Genomic DNA, 25,924 nt, shown 5'->3' with positions numbered 1-25,924 from the left:
ATGAACTCTTATTCGAGCTGTTCGCGAACATAAACGAGCCGAACACCACTATGTTCATGTTCGGCTCGTTTATCTAAACGAACATTAAATCAAGTTCGAGCTCGGTTCGTTTAGAATACGAACGAACATGAACCGAGCTCTTATCGAGCCGAACACCGAGCTGCTCGCGAACGGCTCGGTTCATTTACACCCCTACTCCCATGCTTACCTGGAAAGTTGTTTTTGGATAGAGGAACAGATTTTAGTCCCCACTATAATTCTCTATTTACTTTTTCTTATCAGCACTTATTATTATTATTATTATTATTATTATTATTATTATTATTATTTCTTTTCTACATTAATAAAAATATTGAAGTCACATTTTTTATATTTAAATGATATAATTTTTGGGTTCCTAAAAAAATGTAATTTTTGACATTGGGTTATACACATATGGATGTATAATATGTATATTAACTCCAGTGGACGGTAGGTGTAAATTTATACTCTATGAATATACGATACATATGAGGCTAAACCAATTACAAAGTTTCTATACTATTAATTTTTATTTTACTTAATCTTTAATAAATATTTAACATTTAATTATGTGTTTTGTACATTCCTAGTTCTTTTATAGACGGAATTGATTGGCATGAAATAACAGTGTGCAAAATAAATAATTAGGAAACCACTAAATTACAAAATATTTGTTAAGAACAGAGTGAAAGAAAAGTTAACTTAAATATAAATGTTTTTTTTGGATAAATAACTTAAATATAAATGTTAAAAAAATATAATCTATTCAATAAAAAATTAATTTATAATAAAATAAGACACCTACTCTTATTTAATTTAGGATAACCTTTTTCCTTTTACATTTATTTTTTAAAAATATATTCTATCATAATTCATAATAATATTTATAATAATAAATTATTTAAATAATAAATCTTTGTCTACAGTTTAAGATAAAAAATAAAAGTGAATATGCCTATTAATTTAGACAGAGAAAGTAACATTTATTAATAAGTTTATTTACTTTTTATACCATTTCTTTGTTTGCTTGAAAATTAAGTGATAAAAATTGGAAAGTGAAAAGAATTGAAGGGTATTAGTGGGTTTTTCGTATTTGTTTGAAGGTTATTTTTGGGTGTGTGTCCAGCTCTTTTTATTTTGATTTTTACAATTAATTTAGGCGGTTGATAAATTTATTATAATCAGCATCAATTAATTTTCTAAATCTTGTGATATATTACTATAATGGGAAAATTAAAAAAAATCCAAAAAACAGATATTTTTTTTAAAAAAATACGTACTTTCTAAAAAAATTACATCAATACCTAAAACGTTTACAAATATATGAAATAATTTTTCAGTTTTTACGTACTGTACCAGAGATGTATCAAATATATATGAAACATGTATCAAAAATATATTTTTTATAATAAAAAAAAGTACGTAAATTATGTAAAGTTTTTCAATTTTTAGATAAAATTAAATTTTTTCAACTAAATATGTATTTTTATAAATTAAGTGATTTTTAGGATAGTTTTATAGTTATTCTTATTGTAATTGGTAGTCATCATTTTTTTTGAATCTCAAATAATTATGGAGATGATAACTTTTATTTACAATAGTTGACAACTGAATTAATTTTATAAATATATAGACTAAATTATACATACTGAATCAATTTTTAATATATATTAATACTTTTTTGATTATGATTAAAGAATTATAAAGTCCTTTAAAGAAATATGATTAAGTCTTAAAAGAAGTCAAGAAAGCATTTTTACGTCTTCTTCTTTCCCTTTCAACTTTTTTTGCAATATCTTTTGCAAATTATCTAAATTGATTTTTTCCTTCTTTTGTCGGATATGAAATCTTAATGGCATTCTTAAATTAATTATTTTATTTATTTCTTTCTTATCCGTCCATTTTGCTAATGATTCTAATCCCCCCTCTAATTTAATTTAAATTGTACATACAATCTTATAAATTGACGTGTCTTATATTGCTTCAAATCCCTTCCCAATGAACGCATAAACTAGTTAAATTACATCAGATGATCTGTTAAAAAAGTCTTTTAATTATAGAGATTGATAAATTTAATAATCTTTTATTTTTAAAATTCAAGAGTAATGACTTCATTCTCTATTATATATTTCATTCATGTTGTTTCAGTTTTTAGTATGAGTTCATTATGTTATTATACAGAATATCATTGGAATGATCTTAGCAAATAACAATTTGGTTAGCATTGATTACAAGTCATTTACAACATATAGGGACTGTCTAAATGATTGGAAAAATAATTAACTAAGGTTAATTATAGACTTAAAATTAAATAAAATCACCAATTATATAATATTTCGAAATTTCAATATATTTTTTTCAATTCAGATTATTTTGAAAAATTGATTAATCGGTTTTGATATAGAACACGAAAATTAAAATTTGACAAATGAGTTATTGACCAGTATTTTAAAATCGAACCAATGACAAATTGGTTCGGCCACCGATTTTTGGTTTGACAAGTATAATCAGTTTAGCCACCGATTCAAACAGTTAAGTAAAGTTTAGATGTGATTAATGATTTAGCCGATTGAACCGCCCATTGCAATCAAATCAATTTCTGATTCAACTGCCAGTTCAGTCATGATCAACCGATTCAGTCCGGTCGAATGTAATTTTTGATTTTTAAGGCCAGTTGGACCGGTTTTGATGTCCATATCAACCGGTGTCCATTATCAACATCTACCCATTGATTTTCAATAGGTGAATCAAACTACAAGAAAATAAAAATTTGGGTCTCCAATAATAAAAATCATATTAAAACTATAAAAATCTGTAGTTTATAAAATTATTTGCATATAGCTATTAATCATAAGTTTGGAGAGTAAATAAAAAGAAGAGTTTAATTAATGCATGAAACTTGGACAACCTTAATGCATATTGACTTGTATTGCATCCTCAAACACAAACAAATTATGAGATTAATTTATTAATTAGTAGAAAACTATGAACAAAAAGAATCATATTATATATAACACAAGACAAACAAAAAAAAACAAGACAAGTTGCTTAATTTTGCCTTGTATCAAGCCGCTAAAATCCGACTGCTCCATGCCATTTGTATTCACCTGTATTATTATTGACTCATGTCATTTGCTTATGTTCTCATATGAGTGCATTGTTACGCAACACTCATGAAAATATCCAAACCGTCCGCGTTCCGTCCGCGGAAAGTGGCGCCCTCTTGGCGCCACCTTTCCGCTAATATTTCCGACGGATGTTGACGACAGAATAATATTTATAGAGAATTTAGCGGTATATTCGTCAAAAACCAAATTTTGTTTTTCGTTTTATTCGGTAATTTTTGGTTAAATTATCGATGGAGTTTATAAAAAGAGGAAACGAGATATGGTTGATATCTTAGAAGGGGACAGGGCATGCCCTAAATTGATTAACAACAAAAACTTTTTGCCTCATACCTCTCTACTTTCCAACAAAGGTAAATCATCAATCTTTCTAACAAAGATTACGATCAATCAACGCACACTAGCTAGCTAATAATGGCTGTCAATAAAGAATAAAAAACAAGCATAGTGTATCTTATTAATGATTATTGTTGGGATTAATGTGTATAATTCTGACTGGATTAGTGCATGTTCGAGCTATAAGTCTATTATTTTAAAGAAATTAGTTTGAAACTCATTACGGAGAGCACTATAGCCGTGATGTATACCATGATGAAGTGAGAAACGTCCTTCAAAACATATCCCAATAAAATAAGCATTTGGAAGCCAATATGGCAGCGAATCGTAGTTGTAATTTAGCACAATACGTGATTCGCTAGCTATGTAAAATTGTTTGAATTCCGTAAAAATATGGACGTCAGAACAATGGTTATTCCGGTGTACGCATAGATATTTTTCTGACAGAAAATTGCCGATATTTAAAATTGCAAAAAACTGATAGTTCATGTATTAATTTGCCAAACTTAAAGTTTTGTGTTAAATTTGTAAAACACGCTAAATTTCGTGTTTTTTTTATGCTATTAGCCTTTAAATAATTTCTAATATGACTATGATAAAATTTAGAATTGAAAATTTTAATTGTACTAAAACTGTTGTCTTATAATAAATCAAAATGTATGATTATCTGATGTAATTTTAAAAAAAATTATTCAAGAAAACAAAACTGTCAAAGAGGATGATATATGAGGAGATTGACATTGAGTTGGATATGAGAGTTTTATTTGTAGAGAAAACTTGAATCGACATTCTCAGAGACTGATTCAAAAAAAAAGGTCAGCTCCGTATATACTAAAAAAATTATTTAAATTTTTATAAAATAATATTTTTCTAATTATCCTCAACGAGTTTTTATATCATGAAAATATCAGATAGTTATACTGTTATTAATATATATTCATTTTTTTGCCAAAATATATTCATTTCAATATATGAAGTTGAACAATCATTTAATTATTTATCAATCGTTTTAGATAAAACCTATCATAAGGTCTTTATATTTTTAAAAACGGTTTTACTTGGTTCCTGTACTAATGGAAAGTGCATCCCACTTCCACATTTTTTCTTAACATAAGGACTTCATAATACTGTTTTTTAAAATATTTGGAAAAAAGAAGAAGCTTAGAGATAAAGTAAAAAGAATGAAAAGTACATATATCTTATTACCATTTTATTTGTAAATCACTTTGTTTAATTCGAAAATCATTCTTTATCAATATAATTAATTATATAAATTAATTTATATGTCGAGTCAAATAAATAAAAAATTAATGAATTATTATATTTACTAGTAATTATTATCTTTTATAATATTTAAATATGATTCACACAAAAATTTAAGAAAAAAGTAAAAAAATGACCTTTTTTGCCACCGAAGCTCAAAAGCGACTTTAATGATTATTAAGGCGCAAAAAAGATCGCATGTAAGTTAGTATATTTTAATATCATTTTGGTTGAATAAGTTTAAAATGTTCTTGAGTAAATTTTGAGTTTTTCAATTGTAGTTGTCCAGTGAGGGTGCAAAACAAAGAAGGTGGATTAGCTATTATAATAGTAGTATTTACAAAAAAATTATGCAAGAGAAATAATATCAAGGGGGAAACTGTTAGCTAGGATTATGCTTATAGTACTTGTATTGGATTCACGTTCATGTTGTGAAGTCTGTTTGAAAGAAACTATCTCGAAACGTAACACAAGAGCTCCGATTGTGATACAGGCCGAGATAAAGCGAGAACGTCGTTCGTGTTTAATTACGGGCATGTCACGATGAAAAAAACACCTCCACGACCACGGGCAGTACCACGGCCATAATGCACCTCATGATGATGTGCTAAATTGATTTTTTTATGGTCTTTTTTTTTGACTCTGAAGTCCGATGTATAAAAGGCAGAATAGTTTTTCCTACCTTTATTTGATTTTTTTTTTGTTGAGTTGAATAAATCGGTTTATGATAATTGAATTTTGAACCTTAAAATGATCTCTAATTCTTTTTTTGTAACATTTATTTTGAATAAATATTCATTTCTTTATATGTGGAGGTAGATAATTGTCGGACGACGTAAAACTATGTTTTTTTTTATATATAACTTTTTAATGAATGTTTGATATACTTTTTTATTCATTTTTGATATATTCGTTACACCTAATCATCCAACATGAAATCATCCAACATGAACATTTCTTAGTATTTGAGGTATTGCGGTCCATATAACAGACCAAAGCAGTGTATAAATGATGCTTCGTGTGGTAGAAGAAGGGAACATGCTCAATTAAAATATTGATTAATTAATCAAGAAAACGGCAATTACTTTCTTTATGCTTCCTATTGCAGTTTAATTCAGGGCATGCATGTGTATCTGAGATTAAATTTGAAACAGGACTCATCCACCTGGCTTTCGCGCGTACCTTCAAATAAAAATCGGCACGTCAGGGCAGAAAAGTAAAATTTAAATGAACAAAATAAAATAGTTTAATACGTCGTTTGATTGTTGAACTTGTACTAATTTTACCTACTTGACCTCTAAATTTTTTGTTCAACTCATCAGACATGAAAAATACTTCTGTTATTTAACAAGTTGGAATCACTTTTCAACAACCGTTAAATTCAAAAATAAAATTAACAAGATTTAAATAATTAAAATTACAATAAATACGAGATAAAAAGTTGGAATAGTACATAACACTTTAGATGGGTTAATCAATTTAAAAAGGCTATTCATGTTTTTGTCCAATTATATACAGTGAAGGTACCATGTCCTATGTATACGATATTAATTAAATTAAAATTATTGAGCTAATCATTTTTAAAGAAACAAAAGGCAATAATGAAAGTTATGGGACTATATACATCATAGACCTAACTATAGCTTATATGTCTATAAAGTAGAATTATAGTGATATGGACATGAATTTGGACCGTTCTAACATTGATTTTAAGATTCATGTACACAGTACATAAAATGAAATTAAAAACATGCATATGAACCTTATAATATATAGTTGAATTCTTGTACATATGTTAAATGAACATGAACTTAATTTTGCTACTTTGAAAATATAAGATGGTTTAAGGAAGATTTGAAGTTAAGACATTAATAATCTGCCAAAAATCTGTACTGCTTCGAAGTTTCCCTGGTGAATAGTATCATGCATGGGAGCATAAATTATAGATATAACTATACAATGAACCTAAAAATTTATTAATTTTAACAATTATTGTTATATTGTGATGTTTTTTCCATTTGATTTGTCAAACTTTTTGAAGTGTTCACGGGAGTGGTGATTCATATTGTCATAATATTCATATTTCTATATATAATTGATTGAAATATTTCATTATTGTTGGACCTTGATGCTTGGTGTAATAAAATTAATGAAAAATAATAAGTCAAAAAATAAAATGAAAGAAATACATTATATTAATTACTTTTCATTCATGGTATAAAATTTTAAAATTGTCAATTTTAGCATATTTTTCAATTTAAAATTTCAATTATAGCAGTTGTTGAAATTAGAGTTTTACTAGTTTTGCTTTACGTGTTTCACACGTGACTCGTAGTGTGACTCGTCAAATTATTAATCATAATTTGAAATAGTAGCTAATTTGTAATAGTTTATCTTGTTATGCTGAGTTAATACCCAAATTTTATAATTATATTATATTTTAATAAAAATATAAAATAATATTTAAAATAGTAATTTATCGGGATAGTTTATCTTATTTTAAATTTTATATGATTAAAAATAATTAGAATAGTAATTATTAGATAGTTATAGTAGTATATTTTAATTAGTATTTTAGATAACTATCTTAACATATAAGTTTATTTTAATTAGTACTCTAACTTATCTTAAAATAGTAGTTTATTTTAGCTAGTACTCTAACTCTAATAATTATCTTAATCGTTTTTACTTAATAATTAAATTTTATAAAGTGAAAAGGATATTAACGTAAATGTGCATGTCCCCCCCCCCTCCTCCGTGCTTTAATACATAGTATAGATATAGATATAGATTACTGATTGAGAATTTTAAGACTTTGTAGTCATTATTAATTAAAATTAAATTAAATATACTTATTTCATTATCAAAGATAGAGTTCTATTTAAATGAAAAATTGAATTCTAATTGAAAGATAGTTAATAATATAATTTAAAATTGTATATCATTTACTAATTAAAAATATAATTAAAATATATTTATTTCATTATTAGAGATAGAGTTATATTTGAATAAGGAAATGAGTTCTATTTGAAAAATAAAATGGTACTATCCTATCTGAATAAGAAAATTGTAAACATACTGCTATAGTCATAAAGATATTTTTTAATTAAAAAAGTTCTAATAAGTTTAATATTAATTGTACATGAAAATATATTGGTATACTTATAATAAACACTAAGTAAATGTTATGAACGTTAATTAATTTTTAAAATTAATAAATGAAATATTATATTTATTTCTAAAAAAAAAATTTGACTAATTTGATATTGATTAAATAAATAAACTGATATAATTATAATAAATTTAATTAATAAATAAATAGACGAGTTACGTTACGAGTCACATGCATAGCATGTAATGCGAAGCTAGTAATAATAAAAAGACGTGTTCATGTCCGCCAACTAAAGATATTGGATAAAATAATTCAAATTTGTAATTGATAACATCTTTTTAAGATTTTGTACATTTCAAAAATATAAAATAATATAATATATATATAATGATATTTTGACAAAATAAAATATCTAATTATATATAACATTACACCAAACACAAAATTCAATTCATTTTATTTTATTTTATTTAAAATAAATTTCATACTTAATTTTATGATACCAACTCAAATATTTATTTAAAAACAAATACTACCAAAAATTATCCATTTTTTTAAAAAATTAAAAATCTATTTCAATTTGATAAATTCACTGAAAATTATCTCATTTTTTAAAATCGATTTAATTATATCTATTAGCATTGCCAAATTAACATAAAATATAAAATTATAATTTATCTGAACCGCGTTCCATCTCAATCGGCAACTTACTTCTTTTCAATTTTTTAAATACACATTCAATTTCAACGAAGGCACAATTAAATTAATTATAAAAAAAATTGAATAAACTTTTTACAAATCGGCCAAATTAGGTTAGATTTACAACTTTATAAAGGTCTGGATAGATAAAAGTAGAATAGGTTCGATTTGTGACACCATTAAGCCAAAATTTAACGAAAAGTCAAATTTATATGATTTGTCAAATGACTCTATCTACAGACAAAGAAATGACTTTAATTCTATGTCAAAAACTTGCTAATTCATAATAATATAATCAGATTTTCTAAAGTGTTATATAATAATAATAATAAGAAGAAGAAGAGGAAGTTTATTGGTGATATTTTTTCTCGAATTGTAATTCAAGTTTTCTCCAGATATTCAAAATATATTTTTATTCTTATAGAAAATGACCGATAGAGCCTATTCATTTATTTTTTTTCTTAACATACAAGACATCTTCTTCTTCTCCAGCAATGGTTTTCATAATTCAACTTATATTAGATAATCGCGCATCTTAATTTGCCAAAAGATAATTTTTTTTACAACTGAATTTTTAAGTTTTATTACTCTTTATATAAAAAAAATTAAATCAGAAATTTTAAATGAGAATTGCCATAATGATATCACTTTCTGTGAAATTTAGTTCATATAATTCAAAAGATTCGTAAGAACATTCTCCCATAAAAAAGAAAACTTTTGTATTTGACTCATTCAAATGTATGATTCCACATAATAATCCATTTAATCATACAAAAAAGTAAAGTTTAATTTTTTTAGCTCATTTACAAATTTAATATGTCAAAATATCCCTCTAATTCTGGAATCTCATATTGTGCAAAAGAAAAGAAATAATTGGAATGAACAAGAGTGCTGCAATACTTGGGCAATACATGGGTCGGCCATAAAGCAGACAGAAATTAAAGGGTTTATAATGTAGAAATATTTGTGCCGTTCAATTTAAGGTATACCCTTTACTTTTAGTGTTTATCCGATCCAACCGTTTCGCCACGTCATTTTTACATCAAGTCAATGAGTATTTGCGATAGAAAATCTTTTAATTATTACTTATTTTTTTATCATTTAATTTTTTACATGACTAACGCACAATTAATTTGTTATACGAATAACATGACGCAACAGTTGTGTGCAATAACTTTTTCTTTTATTTTATATCTTCAAAAACAAAAGCACAAAACAAATAGATCATCATTTTTGGGATTCTTTACAATTATAAGCATCAAGTGTGGAGCCAGAAAGAATTCTAAAGGGGGCCAAATTATATAAAACTTCAAAATTAATAACTATATTTATATAAATAAAAAAAGAATAAGGATATTTTTGAAGAAAAAAAATGTAGAGGGACCAATTACATAAAGGTTTAAGCTTAGTAATAATATTTTTGTGATAAATAAAAAAATTGAAGAGCCTTTTCGAGCCAAAAAAACATCTGTGAGGGGCCAAGGTATCCCTTGAGGACAACCTAGCTCCGTCCTTGAACATCACCGACATCTATTTATAATTTTGCTTTACACTACACTACTAACTATGTTTGGTTCATGGAATGAAATACCATGTAATAGAATAGCTATTTTATAAGAAATAAAATAACTATTCTTTATTTTTTAAGAGCAGAGTTTATTCCACAAAATCATAATATAACAATTCTATAAAATAACTATTCTATGAATCAACACAAAATAATTATATACGGAATAACTATTCTATTCCACACCTGTCCGGTGAGTAATATTTGGATCTTTTGCTAACCCGAAATTCTTCCGTTTGTCTGCCAGTATTAGTGCAACACCCTTGTTCAAAACCTTTAGTACCTTTCGAATAACATGGAAAATTAACTACAGTCACAATCCTGAAGTCCTCCGGTTCCACCACTTGCAGGGGTAGAGTGAGAGGAGGTAACAGAATTTGAGAATCAAAGAACCAAGACTATATTAAATTGGATTGTAAAATTACAAATCAAAGTCTAAGACTAAGATATTGAACTGTCACGACCCAAATTTATGAGTCGCGACCGGCGCTAGGGAATGGGAGTGGTAGCTCCGAAACCCGTAGCAAGCCTAAAATCCTGTGTAAATTTTTTGCAAATCAAATCATCTTTCATATATCAAAATACATGTGACCCCATTTTACAAAAATATCAGAGTTAAAATGCGCTAGATAAATACATAGACAAAAACATATAGACTACTGCGGACCGCTAGAATGAAAACATTCTTTAACTTCTTCTGAAAATGACTTCCGAGAATTTAAAACTTCGGAAGCTTGACTTTCCAAATCATATCATGCTATTCCTGAAAAATGGGAGGAGCAACGGGGTCAGTATAAAACTGAGTGAGTTCACCAAATTACACGCAATATCACATAAAGAGTTAAAATCCGTTGAAAACCCATTTTATATATCAAAAATAATCTTTTGACATCATATTGCGTATCTTCTTTACTTTCCTTCATAACTCTTTGTTTATTTCATAAACTTATAGTTTATAAGTATTTGTCGTCATTGATTTCTTATTATGATATTGATATTTTTCTTTCTCGTTTTGTTGCATTAGTTTTCGACCGAATCTTAAATCTAAGTTTATATTATCATGATTTTAAGTCGAACTAAATCATTGGCAAGTCTCTTGTGACTTGATCCTTATGGTTGGGTCCCGAGATAATTCAACCGAGTTACCCATAACCATATGGTACAGTCCCGAGATAATTCAACCGAGTTACTTGTACCATTTCTCAATCCCAAACGATCGATAGGAGTCCCGAGATAATTCAACCGAGTTACTCCTTAGACACGGGTCCCGAGATAGTTCAACCGAGTTTAACCTCGTGTCTGTACCCGGACTCTGCACCCTGCAGGTCTTTTAAACTTAACTATTGATTCATATAATTCATGTTGTCATTTAATAGGAAAGTTTATTCCGTATTGCTTCACGATCTTGTCTCGTACAATTTCTCGATGTATACTTACTTTTTATTTCGTATGAGTCCCAAGGACTATTATCGAGAATGGATGAGATACACTTCCTGGTATAATTTTACCGAGTTTAACCTTGTATCTTAGTTCTTATTATTGAGTGTACCATAGTACAATTCTCATTTTACGTTTACTAATTGATTTTGTATTTTTCGTTCTGTTATATTGATCCTTTATGGACCATGGCATGCACATTACAATCTACACGCATACATCTATCACACACGCACGTATGGGTATTTATTATGTTTGATAGTACATATCGGAATGTACTATATTTCCTTATTCATATTTGATTCGATACTTGTAATTTATTCGATGTTCGATTTCATATTGTATAGCTTTACCCTTCCCCGGTATTTAAATAAGTATATTCTCTTTGTTTATTTATGTTATTATGAAAATAACATAATACGATAAACATGTATTTCAAAACATATATACGTAGTACATTTGCAAACATATATTTCAAATATATAAATATTCATATAGCCTTTCGTATGAAAATACGCGGCTTTATGAATATTGACGAGTAATTTAAAGTGTACTCACCACTTGCTATCCAAATTCTTCAAATAAGCACAACGATATCTCAATCCGTTCGCCTCGAGCCGTATCGATAGTCACTCGTCCGGTCTACGCAAATATAATAATAGCAAGAATTAATAAAATTCAAGCTATATCTATTTTCTAAAAAGTTGGTTTTCTAGCCAACTTTAGCTATTAAAACCGCGTACTTAAAATAGTCCGACCCCTAAATAAAATCGACATTCTTAAAGTTTAGAACGTCGCCTAAAACTTTAGTTTAGGTCTCGGACCATGAAATACACCCGAAGGTGTCGAAAACAAGCTTCGAAGTTAATACTTTGGGCTGTCCAGAAAATGCAGGACAGCTCTGCGCGACGTAATATCCTGCCTTAAACGAGCAGTTTAGAGTCCGATTCAGCAAAATATTAAACTTAGACATTTATAGTTAACATCCTTAAGTTTCTGTACCAGCAAACGGAACCTAATTTGGAATCATACAACCCGAGATATTGCCTTTGCAATATCGCTGTTTGCAAGACATTTTATGCAAAACGTCAATTCAATTCGGAACTTAATACACAACAAGACTAACCTATTGATACCGAATTATAACCTCAACATAATTCAGACACCTCGATCAAGCCATCTCTTAACAACTTATTCAATTCATTTCAAACCATTTTTCTACTTGTCTATGCAAATATACGTATCGGCATAACCATCGTTGTGCATAGCACGGCTGCCTACACCGACTACAGCCAAAGATTTATTCAATTAACCTATCAAATGGCCATATTTTTCTCTGAAAATTTTATGGCACTTATATAACATATATTTCTAAGTGCATACCAAAAATTAGGCTAAACTAATGTGTTTAAGGTCCTCAAATAAGTAACTTACAGCAGCAGCCTTACACAATTTACAAACAGAGCACTAGGTGCTATTTAATTTTTATCTCAATATCGGAATTATGAAAAATTCTGAAATTTTTTATACACCGACTTAACTCATATACTCAGAACATATAAAAATTCCAGCTCAAACAAACATTTCTAAGTATTTCGAAAAATTCTATTTGTAGACAGCATCAATTCAACACCAAACCAGAAAATCCAACTTTAAACTTAACCAAAACTCCACTCAATTCAATCAATTCATTACCAAAAGTCTAAAATTATGAATTTATACCTTTGTTTGATGGTATAACCCTTTGGCTGAATGAATTCCTCCATGAACAACCATCAAAATTCCATAATCATAGCTCCTAATCATCATACATAACCAAACAACCATTTTCATCAAACTTTAACAAAAACCGAAATATTAAAACCTGAAACCCTAACTGTAATTTGAGTTTATTACCTCAAATTGAAGCTATAGATCTGTAGATAATCATTTTCTCGTTCCGTGGCCGCAAAAATCGCTCAATTCCGACGAGAAACGAAAAAGTTATGGGATTTGAAATTTTCCTTTCATGAAGAAGATGATCATCACGTTTTTGATTGCTGAAAATGAGGGATTTCTCATCTTAAATCATATGCCTTTGATATTTATATGTTGGAAAAGTATCTCTTTTAGTCCTTTAAGTTGCCACCTCCTTTCGCTTCAATTTCTAACTTTTCTTTCGTCCGATTTAGTCCACTAATCGCTTAATCATTCGATTCTCGATAAATTCCGTATTATTTATTTTCCAAATAAATAATATTAGTCTCATATCATATAATATCACTTTTCAATAATTTATTTTGGCAATTTTGGCCAAAAACGCTCAAATTTCTATTTTGAGCTAACTTGCACTTTTTCGTCCAATATTTCATTTTAATGACCATCGATAACAACTTTATCGATATTATTTTCTTATCTTGAGAAAATAGAGTAAAACACAACTTTCTCCGGAAGTTTGTGGTTAAAAGTCCACTTTAGTCCTTAAAGTGGCTAATTTGCACTTTAACCCTTATTCTTAACTAATCGTCATACTTTCTTCTAAAACGATTTCGTACACTTACGAAACTTGACGATCATTTATTAATAATATTTCACGGACCTTGACGTGAATATCATTAACTCTGGCTTTCCAACTTATTTTATCTTATTCCCTTTTTGTCCCGATTAAATCCAATTTATCGCATAATAATTTTCCATTTAAATTATTATCCTACGATAATTCCAATAGACCCTCTTCGGTCTAAGTCCTTATTATCCAATCCTAATCTGATTTTCTCGTTCTTAATCTTTACGATTATGCCTCGTGGCACTACACATAATACCTCAAAAATTTAGGTTATTACAATCTTCCCCCCTTATAAAAATTCGTCCTCGAATTTTCATAATCTTCTTATACTACTTAACCAATCTTTATTCAAACCTTATCATTCGCTTCCTTCCACACTTCCGCTGCGATACTCTGATTAATTATTCACCAACTGTTGACTTTACAGTTAGGTTTATACAGTCATTCATCCAATACTGTTTTTTTTAGGTGAAAGTGTCTCGATATACTTATCGAGTAACTTCTTATGCTAACCATCATAACCATCTTATTACTACTTGATTCATAATTATTATGAATCAATTCTTTTTATTCGACCTTTTTGAACAACATATGTTTGTTCGTAGGGTTCTTATCCCCCTGACGTAACTAACTTCTATGTTCGATTTCCTCGTCCTAGAGGTAAACGTGCTTCGAGTTTAAACGTGGCCGCTATCACTTTACATGTTTGTAAAGTAGCGTCGTTGTTCTTGTATTTAATATACAAGACCGCCTTAGAGATTTGCAATTCAAATCTCGATACATTGTGATTCGCATTACACTACTCGTCGTTCTATATACTTGTCGTGTTACATACGTATGTTTTCATATAGGCCTAACAAGATGATCAGTCTTGTTCTATGCCTCTATATACAGAGTCACTGTCTGAGCTTACTTACGTTGGAAAACTCATCCGTTTAAAATCACAATACTTTTCATTTCTCAAATCATGTCATAATTATGCGCCGGTGTGATGACTTCTCTCATCACAAGAGTTGCAATGACACTCCTCTTTTCATTTCCAGACAAGCACAATGTATATGATGCATGGCCTATTAATGAATGCAATATGGATGTAGTGATGCAATTCTATTCGTGTTAATGCGATATTTTTATGATTCGTGTCCGGGCACAATTATGTCTTTTCAAAACATTTCATTTTGATCAAATACTTTTATTTTTCATAAAACAGGGTTTACGTAAGTTGCTCTCGACATAAGACTCTGCACTATCTATTAATTATCTTTCTATCGTTCGCAACTATTTACATTCTTTACACATGTAAAGATGTAACTCTTTTCCCCTGATTCTGACGTCGTTCGAAAGACACGTCCTAAACGTTTGTGTTTACACTAGGCTAGCTCAAAAGGTCTGATCACTTTCGAGCTTCTAGTGTTTGGACTTCATGATGTTTATCTCGATATATGGTTGTGTCTAACTAGAAGTCGTCGCGACAAACTCCGTCTTTTAGGAAAAAGATTGTTTCGTGTTTCCCGTGATATCAAACTACTCGGGATGTGGGCATTCCTTCACGTGGTAACCTTGTTGTCCACATCGAAGACATACGTATGTCCTAGCTTGACAGCTAGTCGAGCATCTCCTATCACATAACGAGAAACTTGCATAGTTTGAACTTCCTTGTTCCGATGACAAACTAATAGCGCTAGCCCTTTTGGCTGCCTTCCCTTATCTATCTTTCCTATAAATCCGACTATGTCTAGAAAATCTAGCGCATTGCTTGATACGTTAATCTCCTTTGGATACCACTTCATGTATGCCAATATCTAATCTCTATTTGTGTTTCTCTTTTCTTGTTGATACTGTCTTTGTATCAACTACGTCATTATTAGCATACAATTTCTTATATCACTTACTTCTGCTGTCAACTAATTACTATCATCGCTGGGTAATTACAGCACTCCTGGTGCCTGTACATTCCCACTTTGTCTACTCTAGATCTCTTTTAACCTCCGCCTTATTTGCGATCTTTACTTGCCGAATGGACTGGGTATATTCGCCTTCCTAGTTCGGGTCTCATATACTTGCTATGTTGTAGGACACGCTCGAGTAGTTCTTCATTTCGCCATACTATATATATGGAATCCTGATGAATTCCTTAAAATATAGTATACGCCAGCCAGCGCAATTAAACGTCGTACGCGTAGGCTGAACCTTAGGAACTATCTCATTCCTTTAGGCCTTCTATGGATACGTTCGTTCTTTAAGTCCCATGAGTATTTCGCCCATTTTAGACTTAATAATCTCAGAATCATGTACTCGCGTCGTACATATTCTATGCGTGTCACTATCGTAGCTATAAACGACCTATGTTAGCCGAATCTAAAGAAAATCGATGTTCCCTAGATTTTCCTTGGCTACGTCGCCTATCTTATGTCTTGCGAGCATTTCGCTCAGCATAGACTTAGCAAACTTTGCATCATTGAATCATAAGAAACTATTTCTATTCATAACAATCGATTACAATATATAAATTTCATGTATCGTATAAATTATCACAGGCTTACATACCTGTGGGCATATCACTCTCCTGAGTGATAACGTTTTGCAGCGCGTCGCATATCTCATCAATCATATATCATCTAATCAATTAATTCAATCATAGTCCATAACTATATTCTTAATCATATGAGTCTCGAGAGTATATAACTTTTCGCAGACTATAGATACTCGAAAGCGTATTGCTTACTCGAGCAAACACAAACATATATTGTGCTCGCGCACACATCTAACTCGACTCCTAATAGCACATAAGGGGGAGGACGTTTTTGTAAAACTTTTGAAAAATCGATGAAAATATTGATAACGTTCAAAAGACATGACTAGAAATCCCTATAATCCGCAGTAGTTCCTAGGTATTGACTGACTCGTAGCGATACTTCGATCACAAAAGAACAATGGCCTAGGAACACTAAACCATTGCTCTGATACCACCTTTGTCACGATCCAAATTTATGAGTCGCGACCGGCGCTAGAGAATGGGAGTGGTAGCTCCGAAACCCGTAGCAAGCCTAAAATCCTGTGTAAATTTTTTGCAAATCAAATCATCTTTCATATATCAAAATACATGTGACCCCATTTTACAAAAATATCAGAGTTAAAATGCGCTAGATAAATACATAGACAAAAACATATAGACTACTGCGGACCGCTAGAATGAAAACATTCTTTAACTTCTTCTGAAAATGACTTCCGAGAATTTAAAACTTCGGAAGCTTGACTTTCCAAATCATATCATGCTATTCCTGAAAAATGGGAGGAGCAACGGGGTCAGTATAAAACTGAGTGAGTTCACCAAATTACACGCAATATCACATAAAGAGTTAAAATCCGTTGAAAACCCATTTTATATATCAAAAATAATCTTTTGACATCATATTGCGTATCTTCTTTACTTTCCTTCATAACTCTTTGTTTATTTCATAAACTTATAGTTTATAAGTATTTGTCGTCATTGATTTCTTATTATGATATTGATATTTTTCTTTCTCGTTTTGTTGCATTAGTTTTCGACCGAATCTTAAATCTAAGTTTATATTATCATGATTTTAAGTCGAACTAAATCATTGGCAAGTCTCTTGTGACTTGATCCTTATGGTTGGGTCCCGAGATAATTCAACCGAGTTACCCATAACCATATGGTACAGTCCCGAGATAATTCAACCGAGTTACTTGTACCATTTCTCAATCCCAAACGATCGATAGGAGTCCCGAGATAATTCAACCGAGTTACTCCTTAGACACGGGTCCCGAGATAGTTCAACCGAGTTTAACCTCGTGTCTGTACCCGGACTCTGCACCCTGCAGGTCTTTTAAACTTAACTATTGATTCATATAATTCATGTTGTCATTTAATAGGAAAGTTTATTCCGTATTGCTTCACGATCTTGTCTCGTACAATTTCTCGATGTATACTTACTTTTTATTTCGTATGAGTCCCAAGGACTATTATCGAGAATGGATGAGATACACTTCCTGGTATAATTTTACCGAGTTTAACCTTGTATCTTAGTTCTTATTATTGAGTGTACCATAGTACAATTCTCATTTTACGTTTACTAATTGATTTTGTATTTTTCGTTCTGTTATATTGATCCTTTATGGACCATGGCATGCACATTACAATCTACACGCATACATCTATCACACACGCACGTATGGGTATTTATTATGTTTGATAGTACATATCGGAATGTACTATATTTCCTTATTCATATTTGATTCGATACTTGTAATTTATTCGATGTTCGATTTCATATTGTATAGCTTTACCCTTCCCCGGTATTTAAATAAGTATATTCTCTTTGTTTATTTATGTTATTATGAAAATAACATAATACGATAAACATGTATTTCAAAACATATATACGTAGTACATTTGCAAACATATATTTCAAATATATAAATATTCATATAGCCTTTCGTATGAAAATACGCGGCTTTATGAATATTGACGAGTAATTTAAAGTGTACTCACCACTTGCTATCCAAATTCTTCAAATAAGCACAACGATATCTCAATCCGTTCGCCTCGAGCCGTATCGATAGTCACTCGTCCGGTCTACGCAAATATAATAATAGCAAGAATTAATAAAATTCAAGCTATATCTATTTTCTAAAAAGTTGGTTTTCTAGCCAACTTTAGCTATTAAAACCGCGTACTTAAAATAGTCCGACCCCTAAATAAAATCGACATTCTTAAAGTTTAGAACGTCGCCTAAAACTTTAGTTTAGGTCTCGGACCATGAAATACACCCGAAGGTGTCGAAAACAAGCTTCGAAGTTAATACTTTGGGCTGTCCAGAAAATGCAGGACAGCTCTGCGCGACGTAATATCCTGCCTTAAACGAGCAGTTTAGAGTCCGATTCAGCAAAATATTAAACTTAGACATTTATAGTTAACATCCTTAAGTTTCTGTACCAGCAAACGGAACCTAATTTGGAATCATACAACCCGAGATATTGCCTTTGCAATATCGCTGTTTGCAAGACATTTTATGCAAAACGTCAATTCAATTCGGAACTTAATACACAACAAGACTAACCTATTGATACCGAATTATAACCTCAACATAATTCAGACACCTCGATCAAGCCATCTCTTAACAAATTATTCAATTCATTTCAAACCATTTTTCTACTTGTCTATGCAAATATATGTATCGGCATAACCATCGTTGTGCATAGCACGGCTGCCTACACCGACTACAGCCAAAGATTTATTCAATTAACCTATCAAATGGCCATATTTTTCTCTGAAAATTTTATGGCACTTATATAACATATATTTCTAAGTGCATACCAAAAATTAGGCTAAACTAATGTGTTTAAGGTCCTCAAATAAGTAACTTACAGCAGCAGCCTTACACAATTTACAAACAGAGCACTAGGTGCTATTTAATTTTTATCTCAATATCAGAATTATGAAAAATTCTGAAATTTTTTATACACCGACTTAACTCATATACTCAGAACATATAAAAATTCCAGCTCAAACAAACATTTCTAAGTATTTCGAAAAATTCTAGTTGTAGACAGCATCAATTCAACACCAAACCAGAAAATCCAACTTTAAACTTAACCAAAACTCCACTCAATTCAATCAATTCATTACCAAAAGTCTAAAATTATGAATTTATATCTTTGTTTGATGGTATAACCCTTTGGCTGAATGAATTCCTCCATGAACAACCATCAAAATTCCATAATCATAGCTCCTAATCATCATACATAACCAAACAACCATTTTCATCAAACTTTAACAAAAACCGAAATATTAAAACCTGAAACGCTAACTGTAATTTGAGTTTATTACCTCAAATTGAAGCTATAGATCTGTAGATAATCATTTTCTCGTTCCGTGGCCGCAAGAATCGCTCAATTCCGACGAGAAACGAAAAAGTTATGGGATTTGAAATTTTCCTTTCATGAAAAAGATGATCATCACGTTTTTGATTGCTGAAAATGAGGGGTTTCTCATCTTAAATCATATGCCTTTGATATTTATATGTTGGCAAAGTATCTCTTTTAGTCCTTTAAGTTGCCACCTCCTTTCGCTTCAATTTCTAACTTTTCTTTCGTCCGATTTAGTCCACTAATCGCTTAATCATTCGATTCTCGATAAATTCCGTATTATTTATTTTCCAAATAAATAATATTAGTCTCATATCATATAATATCACTTTTCAATAATTTATTTTGGCAATTTTGGCCAAAACGCTCAAATTTCTATTTTGAGCTAACTTGCACTTTTTCGTCCAATATTTCATTTTAATGACCATCGATAACAACTTTATCGATATTATTTTCTTATCTTGAGAAAATAGAGTAAAACACAACTTTCTCCGGAAGTTTGTGGTTAAAAGTCCACTTTAGTCCTTAAAGTGGCTAATTTGCACTTTAACCCTTATTCTTAACTAATCGTCAAACTTTCTTCTAAAACGATTTCGTACACTTACGAAACTTGACGATCATTTATTAATAATATTTCACGGACCTTGACGTGAATATCATTAACTCTGGCTTTCCAACTTATTTTATCTTATTCCCTTTTTGTCCCGATTAAATCCAATTTATCGCATAATAATTTTCCATTTAAATTATTATCCTACGATGATTCCAATAGACCCTCTTCGGTCTAAGTCCTTATTATCCAATCCTAATCTGATTTTCTCGTTCTTAATCTTTACGATTATGCCTCGTGGCACTACACATAATACCTCAAAAATTTAGGTTATTACAGAACTCTATTTATACACATCATATGAGCTCTACATGAGCTGTAACCAGCTGTAATACAGCTGTAATACAGCTAAAATCCAGCTGTAAAATAGCTGGAAATGACATGGCAGCAGCACACTTTCAAGAGGTGGAGGCTTGCTTCATCAGTCTTGGAGCAGCAGTTAGCTATATACTCTAATATCCCCCCTCAAGCTGGGCATATATCAATTATGTTCAGCTTGAAGTAGCCTTGCAGCAACACCAGTTTATAGCAATGGCTTGGAGCAGCAGTAGTAGCGGTTTGCAACAATTTTAGCATTGTTTGCAGCAGCAGTCACATGACAAGGCACAATTCAAATCAGCCAATAAAAGATGAAAGTTGCAAGCATAATTGTTGCTACAAATCATCGTGCTCCAGCTCAATGGCTCTTCACATATAATCTAATGTCTTCCATAAGATGCAGCTCAATGAAGATTCGCTTCCATATTTTTCACTATCTCACATGCAACATTTTCTTTAATACAAGAGTGCCTTGGGCACTATCAATTTCCATCATCAGTTTTATTGCAATAACCTGTTCCAAAACTTGCAAGAAATGTGCTCTCCAAAAACCATAACAGGGAGTGCATAAGCAATTGATTGAGTAATTTTATCAAACAGAATATGTGCGTATCTGAAAAACACATTTGACTCCAAAAATAGAAGAATTCGAAACTAAAAAACTGTATGAACTTCTATAGAAACGATATAAGAATCCATTTGTGAGAAAAGAAGATTAGGAACTAAAGAATCAAAAAGAAGTTGAATGACAGAAAATCAAATCAAAACAGGAACAGAATATCAGAATATGAAGAGAAATTGATGAGAAGAACTTGGAATTGAAATTGCAATTGAAACTTGAAATCATTGATAACAATGATTCGAAAGAGAGTTTGAATTTTCAGCACTATAGCTATAAACTGAAATGAAACTTGAACTTTGAAATTGAACTGATAATGAATTGAAACTTATCAAAATTGATAAAAAAGAACCTGAAATTGAAGCTGAAAATCATCGATAGCAATGATAAGAACCTGAAATCGAACATTGAGTCACCGATAGCGATGCTCGTAAACTGAAATTCAATCCGGACCGCTGGGACTGGACATCCAGTTCGGTACAACGGAGAAGAAGCTGAAATCGATAAATCTGAAATCACGGAACTGCTGGGACTGGACATCCAGTTCAGTTAACCGGAGAAGTAACACTTAATCTGAAACGCGGCGGCAACACCGGTGGCAACGCCATCTCCCGGGCTCGGACCCGCTCTGATACCATAACAGAATTTGAGAATCAAATAACCAAGACTATATTAAATTGGATTGTAAAATTACAAATCAAAGTCTAAGACTAAGATATTGAACTCTATTTATACACATCATATGAGCTCTACATGAGCTGTAACCAGCTGTAATACAGCTGTAATATAGCTAGAATCCAGCTGTAAAATAGCTGGAAATGACATGGCAGCAGCACACTTTCAAGAGGAGGAGGCTTGCTTCATCAGTCTTGGAGCAGCAGTTAGCTATATACTCTAATAGGAGGGCCGGGCAGCCGCTCCCATATCTCACCTTCTACTATTTCTTGCTGATCTTTTTTTTTCTAGTGCTCTTTTTTTATATTTCCGTCTTTTTTATATTATTTAAAATATATTTAAGCCGGAAATTACAAGTAATTTCCAATCGATCAAATATGACGTTATAAAAATATCAATACATTGATAAGAAATATCTATACTTGAGTAAGTAATATTTTAAATCCAAGCAGTTCAAATTATAGACCAAACAATACGAATTTCGAATTGAATAAAAGGTATCTAATTTTTTGGAGAACCAAATACTAAACTTAAAACCAACTTGATACGAGCGATTTATCAACAAAAAGTAAAGAAACATAAAAACAAAAATCATTAAAAAGTGTTTCTGAATTAAAATCAATTTCACAGTCATTTCAGTGTCCGAATCAGTTTCAGGGGTTTTGAGTAGGCCTAATACCATAATTTAGATACACAAGGAACATAGAAGTGACAATGCAGTGATATTATATAGAACTCCAGCCATCAGCCATGTGCTTCTCAGGTGGCTCAGTGTAGACCCTGCCGACTTGCCTTCCAAAATATTTAATTTTTTTTTTTGGATAAATATCATATGCTTGAATTTTAAGATATTTTGTTTACGGATTTTGAAATTACCACTTCAACTAATTCAGACCGAGTTGGATATGACTCGTTAAAATTATTTGAGTTAGTCCAATACCTATACTTGTAAACCAAAAAACGAAAAAAAATATATAGTAAGACTTTGTTATCATGAAGCATGCTTAGCTTACACTTTATGCAAAGCCTTTAATTGTGTAGCAAGATATATAGACATCATAATTAAAGGAATTAAGGGTGAATTTGATGCCTGAATTTATAATTCGGGATTAAATTACTCACTCTCAACTATTTTAATCAATTAAGAAACTATTTTTTATTTTAAATCAATTATGAATATATTTTTTATCAGTCAATTATGAATAAAAATATACAATATAAGTAAATTCAAAAAAAGACCCAATTTTATGCTTAAATCACCTAAAAACAGAGAGTAATTGATTGAAAATAGAGATTATTGTCCTTAAATGATTAAAATGTGATCAAATATACTAATTCCTCACTTTTAATTCTAATAACCATTTAGTCCCTCCGTTTATTTTTATTGTTAGTCAACCAAGTCAAAGAATTTTGGGTAAATTAATTTTAAATTTGAGGAACGAAATTGTAGAAAAAAATAAAAAAGGGGGCCAATTGTTTTCTTTTTTTAGTCTTTTGACTTGGTGTACTAACACCAAAAATGAATTGAAAGACCAAATTATTAACGAAAACAAAAGTAACGAATCAAATCGTTTATTTTTAAATAAAAGAGATTTTTTTGAATCGAAATAAAGGAGATTAAAATCGAATTATAATACATGCGACGGGATTTCAGGGTAATTTGCTCAAGAAAATACTACTCCCTCTGTCCCAATACAGTTGTCCACTTTGAGAAAATTTTTGGAGGAAATTAAGCCCAGCACCACTAAAGGCCTAATTAATCTCACTGATACGGCCCTGTTTGTTTCATTGCAACACTTACTTTTTCTTCTTTAAATTTTACGACTTTTCTTTTCTAATTTTTTTTCTTCGAGAAATCAGCTCCTCATTCGCCTAAAAGAAATCAATTAATCAACAACAACAATGAGATTGGGCGGAAATTATTGTTTGGGTATCATCATAATCATCGGGAATGTCGTCGATGAACTCCGTCGAGATTACTGCTTCGTGTCGATGAATTTATTTGTTGTTCTCTTGCAATTTTTTCTTTTGTTGATCAATTAGTGTGATCTATAATTTCTTCGGCATTTTGAAAGAACAATTCAATCAATGTAACCTATAATTTGTTGTTGAGTGTACAGTGGGATAAGGTTGAAGATAAGTAACAGTGAATTCACTTGTAGTGGCTGGTTCTGTTGCTCTTTTAATCTTTTTTTTAATGACCCTTTCTTCTAAATTGTTGTTTGATTGTTGTGAAATTTGCTGGAGATTCTGCTAAGGTTCAGGATATGGAACAGAGGTCTCTTGGCCCACCGGATGCTATGGTTACTGGCCTCCAGGTTTTCCCTTGTCATGATGATCCTCGAACTGGATTCTACCGCAAATCAATTGTTTGAAGATACTTTTCCGATGGATTTTTCCTTTGGTATGTATAGATTAAGACTTACAGTTCATGAGGTTATAAATACAATACTGCTGTAGTTCCGGCAGTTGATCATTAATTATCTCAAAAAAAAATAGAAAGGCGTAGATATTGAAGTTGAGGAAGAGTTTGCTGCTTGTGAGACAGAAACAAAATTAGAAGCTTGTGTTAACAAATCGTTTGAGGATGTGTTCAAGTCAAAGATAATAAGCAGATTATATCTTATGAAATAGCGCGAGCTGCAGAACTCGAAGAGCAACAAGAGTCGGTGTGGCATGAAGCGGTAACTGCATTAGAGAATAGAAAGCACCACTCTGGTTGGAACAACTATGACATAAATAAAGTGTAAAATGATTATTTGCTTGTATAATAATAGTTGGGTTCATCAAAAAGAGTGTTTATTTATCATTTTCCTTTCTAGAAGTACAACACTTGAAGATAAGTATCTATTTCTGATGTTACTTTATCTAGTGCTTTTATTGTTGCTTATAGTAATGATTTACTAAATAATTTATAACAGTTCACTAAAGGGTTACTAATTTTTTTTTTTTAAAAAAATTTCAGCAAATTTTGAAGATAGCTTCTCATTATAAAGTTCCTGATGTCAAGCCAATATCATTTGTCATGGCAAAAAAAAGAGAAACTTGTGAAGGGATTGAATCCACTTGATGACAAGTTTGGTGAAAGTATTATTTCTACTAATCAACAGCGGGAGTGTATTGCATTTCTTTTGTATCAATATAGGAACATGAAGATGGCTGAAAATATTGAGAGTGACAAAGAGGTTGAAGTTAAGAAGACGAACGGAAGCGAGAAAGGCAAAATGCATAAAAAAATTTAAAACTTGTGATTGTCTAGTATATGGATTTTCAATTTTAGTTGTTTGTTTGGATTATTTTGTTGTATAGGATTGTTTTCTAAACCTATGAATATTGACTGTTATTTTTGTTTAGTTTTATAAATTTAGTATCTATTTAGTACATTGTTAGTTAACTGGTAGTAAACTATACTTTAGTATATGCTTCTTACTTGTTGAGTATCGTTTTATTATGCATCAAGCATACTTGGTGCAGGACATCATTTTATGCGCTAGTTACTTGTTAATTTTACATATTTATTATTTTTTGCTTACAATTGTGGACATGCTGACATATTATATGGTTTTGTTTCTTAGGATGCCACCTACTAATCAAGTGTCTTTCTTTTAAATGAAACTCTTCATTCCAATGATACTACAACATAGAGATTCGAATTGGAAGAAAATTCAAATCAAAGTAAACTGATTTTTTTTCAAACTGATAGTTAGT

The 25,924-nt window shown here is 30.5% G+C and overlaps 1 long non-coding RNA gene across 1 annotated transcript; it reads right to left on the bottom strand.

Moving 5' to 3' along the window:
• Window positions 1–10,581: 10,581 nt before the first annotated feature.
• On the bottom strand, window positions 10,582–13,605 carry LOC126680901 (uncharacterized). The gene is made up of 4 exons (XR_007641296.2): window positions 13,457–13,605; window positions 13,283–13,358; window positions 12,119–12,202; window positions 10,582–10,886 (listed from the first exon to the last, which is right to left on the bottom strand). It is a non-coding gene; the product is annotated as an uncharacterized LOC126680901 (long non-coding RNA).
• Between the last annotated feature and the right edge of the window lie 12,319 nt (window positions 13,606–25,924).

Source organism: Mercurialis annua, linkage group LG5 (genome assembly GCF_937616625.2).
Source record: "Mercurialis annua linkage group LG5, ddMerAnnu1.2, whole genome shotgun sequence".
In the NCBI taxonomy this organism is placed as follows: Eukaryota; Viridiplantae; Streptophyta; class Magnoliopsida; order Malpighiales; family Euphorbiaceae; genus Mercurialis; species Mercurialis annua.
The sequence above is the reverse complement of the archived record's forward strand: the minus strand, read 5'-3'. Positions and strand labels throughout refer to the sequence as shown.